The following is a 6,583-nucleotide window of genomic DNA, read 5'->3' on the forward strand; positions in this document are numbered from 1 at the left end:
ACCCTGCGCTGTCATTGGTGCCAGGCACACGTCCGCGAGTGCGCATGCGCGGCCATCGTGATCGCCCAGGTCCCGCTGCTCGCTGGTTAGGATGCATTGATGTCCTGCACATGCGGTGCCCGGCGCATCACGGCAGGGACACCGATCCCTGACATTGCCCCCCCCCCATGGGCAGCCGCCGGTGCCCAATTGTCTTCTCCTGTGTGGGTGATTACGAAAAAACTCCTGAATCAGTCTAGGGGCATGAACATTCTGGGCTGGTTCTCACGAGTTCTCCTCCGGGCCATAACCTTTCCATTTAATAAGGAATTGGGTCTGGCCTCTCCTTTTCCTGCAATCTAGAATTGTTTCCACCTCAAATTCCTCCTCCCCATCAATGTTTATGGCCTCTGGAGGTCTAGGTCTCCGGATCGGGAATGGATCCGGTGCCGCGGGCTTCAACAAGGAAACATGAAACACTGGGTGTATTTTGAAGGATTCGGGGAGTACGAGTTCATATGCCACCTCGTTGATTTTCCGTCTCACCTTAAATGGACCCATGAATTTTGGTCCTAATTTCCTTGATGAGCAAGACATTTTCAAATTTGTTGTGGCTAGCCAGACCTGGTCCCCCGGGTGCAGAACAAGTTCACCTCTTCTTTTATCGAAGGCCCTCTTACTATCTTTCTGAGCTTTTGTGATTGCCTCCTGTAGCACCTTATTATTTGCTGAAAAGAATTGTAACATATCTTGTGTAGCCGGTACTGGACTCTCTGGAATTGTGTCAAGTAGAAATATAGGGTGGAATCCGTAGTTGGTAAAGAATGGAGATTACTGAGTAGCGGAGTGGCTCGCATTGTTAAAAGCGAATTCGGCCTGCGATAAGAGAGTCAACAAATCATCCTGGAGGATTGAAGTGTAGCATCAGAGATACTGCTCCAGGGTCTGGTTTGTACGTTCCGTCTGCCTGTTGGTCTGTGGGTGGTATGCCCATGATAACAACAGTTTGATTCCCAGAGTCTCGCACAGTGCTCTTCAGAATTTAGAGGTAAACTGAACCCCTCTGAGACGATGTCCTTTGGGACTCCATGAAGTCTTACTACTTCTTTTACGAAAACTTGTGCTGTTTCGGTGGCTGATGGTGTATTCTTCAGAGGCAGGAAATGGGCCATTTTAGACAGGCAGTCCACCACCCCAAAAATTGCGGTATGGTCTTGGGATGGTGGGAGCTCCACAATGAAATCGATGGAGATCATCTCCCATGGTCTCTTAGGTATGGGTAAAGGTCGTAGCAGACACCAGGCCTTGCTTCTGGAAAGCTTGTTTCTCTGGCTAACCGCACAGGTTTTTACATACGCTTCACAATCCTTAGTCATGCTGGGCCACCAGAACGTATGTTGCAGCAGTTCCAATGTCTTCCATACCCCAAAGTGAGCAGCCAGAGGATGATCATGACAGTGACCCAAAACTGCGGTGCGGGACTCTTTGGGCACCATGATCCGTCCCTCCTTCCACCAAAGTCCTTCCTTATTCTGTAGAGATACTCCTGGTGGGCTCGGCATTACGATGGATGCAGCCTGTATTTGGGACTGTAGCTTGGTCTGTAACGCGAGGAAATTCCCAGAAGACAGGATGGTGTCTGGTTTGTGGGGTTCCTCAGGGTCTTCAAACATACGCGAGAGTGCATCAGGTTTTGTGTTCTTTGATCCAGGCCTATATGTTATGTGGAACACAAATCTAGAGAAAAAGAGTGCCCACCTAGCCTGACGTGGTCTCAAGTGTTTCGCTGTCCTCAGGTACTCCAAATACCTATGGTCCGTGAAGATTAGAATTGGATGCAGGGCCCCCTTCAGTAGGTACCTCCATTCCTCTAACGCTGCCTTGATGGCCAGAATTTCCCAGTCTCCAATATCATAGTTCCTCTCCGCAGACGACAGTTTTCTGGAGAAAAATGCCACGGGATGCATCAATTCCTTGACGCCCCTTCCTCTGGGATAGTACAGCTCCTACTGCGTTTTCAGATGTGTCCACCTCTAGAATGTAGGGTAATGAAGAGTCCGGATGGCTCAATATGGGGGCTTCGGGGAACAGCCTCTTCAAGGATTCAAAGGCTATCTGTGTCTCAGGTGTCCACCGAAAATGCACTCCTTGTTTGGTGAGTTGGGTGATGGGGAACACAAGGCCGGAGAAGCCCTTGATAAACTTTCTGTAGAAATTGGCAAAGCCAATGAATCGCTGCACACCCTTTTTGTCCACCAGCACCGACCACTCCAGAATCGCAGAGATCTTTTGGGGGTCCATGGCGACCCCAGTGGTGGAAATGATTAGCCCCGAGAAGGAAATGCTGCGTTGCTCAAAGCTACACTTTTCTGCCTTTGCGTATAGCCCATGTAGACTGAGCCGTTCTAGCACCTTTCTAACGTGGCCCCTGTGCTCTTCCAGGGACACAGAGAAAATTAAGATGTCATCTAGATAGATGACCACAAAGATGTCCAGAAAGTCTCGGAACACATCATTAATGAAATGCTGAAAGGTTGCTGGGGCATTACACAGACCGAAAGGCATTACCAGATATTCGAAATGTCCGAACCTTGTCCGGAAGGCAGTTTACCACTCATCTCCCTCCCAAATGCGGACCAAATTATAGGCCCTCCTCAGATCAAACTTTGTAAAAATGAATGCTGTCCTGAGCCTCTGAAATAATTCTGGTACCAAGGGCAGTGGGTAGCGGTTCTTTACCGTGATCTTATTGGGTTCCGTGTAGACCACGCAGGGTCTCAAGGATTTGTCCTTCTCAACGAAGAAAATTCCCGCCCCAGCCGGGGACGTGGAGGGACGGATGAACCCCTTCTGAAGATTCTCCTCAATATACTCTTTGAGCACCCCCAATTCTCTTTCTGATATGGGACAGTCATAGGGCCTATGTGGGGGTGTGAGGGACCGCCGAGCGGCACCACTAGCACTCCACCGGTCAGGCGCGCCCAGAGCGCGGAGTCTAAGCCCCAGGGTACTTGTTCACCAGGGTCCCTGATGGTGGGGATGGACTAGTAGTACCCCGGGACCAGGTCGCCACTACTGAGCACACCTGTCAGTGGTAGGGGTGTTCGCCAGGGGCTCCAACCAGGGAGAGCCAGATGTGAGGAGGTCTGGTGACCCCGATGGGATGGATGGATGGATGGCTGAGCAAGTGCGAAGTCAGACAGGCCGAGTTTGTAACGTAGAGGACGGTAAGGTACAAGGGAGCAGGCAGAGAATCGTCGGGTCACACGCCAGGTCAGCAACAGTAGGTCAGATCTAATGAGGGGCATCCAGGGAGAGAGGTCAGGCAAAGCAAGGGTCTGGGCAGGAGAAATCAGCAGGTCAAGAACAATCCGGGTCAAATAACTTACAAGGCACAGGTTCAGAATCACAGGAAGCAGGTAAGACCAGAAGGCAACGAAATGACAGCTCAGGGACCTTTAAATATCCCGCCCTGCGCTGCCATTGGTGCCCAGCGGGCGGCCGCGGCTTCTACTGCGCATGTGCGAACTCGAACGCCGCGGCCGGCCCGGACCTAGTGCCCATGTCCCTGCACAGGGCGGAGCAGTGCGCCTGCACCGGGACCATCGCGGCAGGGATCGAGGGGATCCCTGACATTGCCCCCCCCTACGGGCAACCTCCTGATGCCCACCCGATCTCTCCACCACGGGTGATCACAAAGAAACCTCCGGACAAGTCTAGGTGCATGGACATTATGGGCTGGTTCCCACGAATTGTCCTCAGGGCCGTAGCCCTTCCACTTGATGAGAAATTGGGTCTGGCCCCCCCTTCGTCGGCACTTCAGGATTGTCTCCACCTCGAATTCTTCTTCCTCTTCGACTGTTGCGGCCTCCAGGGGCCTGGATTCCCGTTCCGGGAAGGCATCAGGGACTACCGGCTTCAACAGGGACACGTGGAAGACAGGGTGGATCTTGAGTGTCTCAGGGAGAACAAGTTCATAGGCCACTTCATTGACCATCCGTTTGATGCAAAAAGGGCCTATAAATTTAGGTCCCAACTTCTTTGACTTGACGGGCAGAGCATCTTCAAGTTCGATGTAGCCAGCCAAACCTTCTCTCCGGGCCGCAACACCAGATCCCCTCTTTGCTTCCTATTAAAAGCCCTCTTGTAGTCTTCTTGGGCTTGACGGATGGCTTCCTGTAGTTTTTTATTGTTTGAAGTGAAAAAGGTTAGTGCATCCTGTGTCGCTGGAATTGGGCATTCCGGGACTAAATCCGGGAGGAAGACAGGGTGAAACCCATAGTTGGAGAAGAACGGGGACTGCCCTGTTGCTGAATGGCAAGCGTTGTTGTACGCGAATTCCGCCAAAGGGAGAAGTGGCACCCAGTCGTCCTGAGAGAATGATGTGTAGCATCGCAGGTATTGCTCTAGGGTCTGATTGGTCCTTTCGGTCTGACCATTGGTCTGAGGGTGAAATGCCGAGGAAAGGGATAGCTTGATATCCAGGGCTTTGCACAATGCCCTCCAAAATCTCGAGGTAAACTACATCCCTCGGTCCGAGACAATGTCTTCGGGGACCCCATGCAGTCTAACAACCTCTCGGATAAAAGCTTGCGCCGTCTCGGCTGCTGATGGAGTCTTCCGTAAAGGGGTGAAATGGGCCATCTTGGACAAGCGGTCCACGACCACGAGAATTGCTGTGTGGTCCAGTGAAGGTGGAAGCTCGACTATGAAGTCCATAGAGATTTTCTGCCAGGGCCGTTCAGGGATGGGTAATGGACGTAGCAGGCCCCACGCCTTATTTCTTGAAGGCTTGTTCCGCTGGCAGATGGCACAGGAGCCCACGTAACTTTTACAATCCTTGGCCATGTCCGGCCACCAGAAGGAACGTCGGAGAAGTTCCAGGGTCTTGACCGGGCCAAAATGTCCTGCCATCGGGTGGTCATGGCAATGTCCCAAGACTAGGGTTCGGGCTTCCTCTGGCACCACAATCAGGTCCTCCCTCCATAGGAGTCCCCCCTTGTTCTGGAGAGGCGCCCCATCGGAGGTAGACATTGCTGTGGATGCTCTCAGTATCTCGAAGCGAAGGTTCGTCTGGAGGACCAAGAAGTTTCCCGCAGGCAGAATAGTGTCAGGTACTGGGATCTCCTTGGCGTCCTCGTACATACGTGACAACGCGTCTGGCTTCGTGTTTTTTGATCCCGGCCTGTATGTGATGTGGAACTGGAACCTCGAGAAAAACAATGCCCATCTTGCTTGTCGTGGGCGCAAACGTTTGGCCGTCCTCAGATATTCCAGGTTCTTGTGGTCCGTGAATATCAGGATGGGATGTGAGGCACCTTCCAGCAGGTACCTCCATTCTTCTAATGCGGTCTTGATAGCCAGTAGTTCTCGATCCCCAATGTCGTAGTTCTTCTCCGCAGGGGTAAGTTTTCGTGAGAAGAATGCTACTGGGTGAAGTAATTCCTTGGCACCCTTTCGCTGGGAAAGGATGGAGCCAACCGCGTTTTCTGACGCATCTACTTCTAAGATGTAGGGCAGGGAGGCGTCAGGATGACCCAGAATGGGTGCCGAGGTAATAACTTCTTTAGTGCTTCAAAAGCTTCCTGTGCCTCTGGCGTCCATCTGAATCGCGTCCCAAGCTTGGTTAACTGAGTGATGGGGGAGACCAGACCCGAGAAGTTCTTGATGAACTTCCGGTAGAAGTTTGCGAACCCGATAAAACGTTGGACGCTTTTCCTGTCCGTGGGTTCAGGCCAATCTAGGATCGCAGAGACCTTCTGAGGGTGCATTGCGACCCCCGTGGTGGAGATAATCAGACCCAGAAATGTAACGCTAGCCTGTTCAAAGCAACATTTCTCTGTTTTAGCGTACAACCCATGTTGCCGCAACCGCCCCAACACCTTTGTTACATGTACCCTGTGCTCCCCCAGGGAGGATGAGAAAATCAAAATGTCGTCTAAGTAGACGATGACAAAGATATCCAGGAAGTCCCTAAAGATGTAGTTTACAAAGTGCTGGAAGGTGGCCGGCGCATTGCACAACCCGAAAGGCATGACCAGGTATTCGAAATGGCCGAAACGGGTGCGGAAGGCCGTTTTCCACTCATCCCCCTCCCTTATGCGAACCAAGTTGTAGGCTCCCCTTAAGTCCAGCTTGGTAAATACTACTGCAGCTTTTAAGCTCTGGAATAATTCTGGTACCAGTGGTAATGGGTAACGATTTTTGATTGTGACCCTATTCAGCTCCCGATAGTCAATACATGGCCTCAAAGTCTTGTCTTTCTTTTCTACAAAGAAGATCCCTGCACCTGCTGGGGAAGTGGAGGGACGGATGAATCCCTTCCGGAGGCTGTCCTCAATATAATCCTTCAGGGCCCCTAATTTTAGCTCAGAAAGGGGAAAAATTCGCCTGAAGGGAATTTCAGAACCGGGTAACAGATCAATAGGACAGTCATATGGGCGGTGGGGGGGTAGAGTATCTGCTCCCCGTTCACTGAACACATCAAGAAACTTATGATAGGCTGCAGGAATCACTTGTTTTAGGCTGGCATACCCTTCAGAGCACAGGAGGACCTGGGGGACTTCCGGGCCCGAAGTTCGGCACAGTTCCCGACAGTATGGGG

The sequence above is a fragment of the Staurois parvus genome, unplaced genomic scaffold (genome assembly GCF_062004578.1).
Source record: "Staurois parvus isolate SC_StPar_1 unplaced genomic scaffold, SC_StPar_1.0 ptg000975l, whole genome shotgun sequence".
Classification (NCBI taxonomy): Eukaryota; Metazoa; Chordata; class Amphibia; order Anura; family Ranidae; genus Staurois; species Staurois parvus.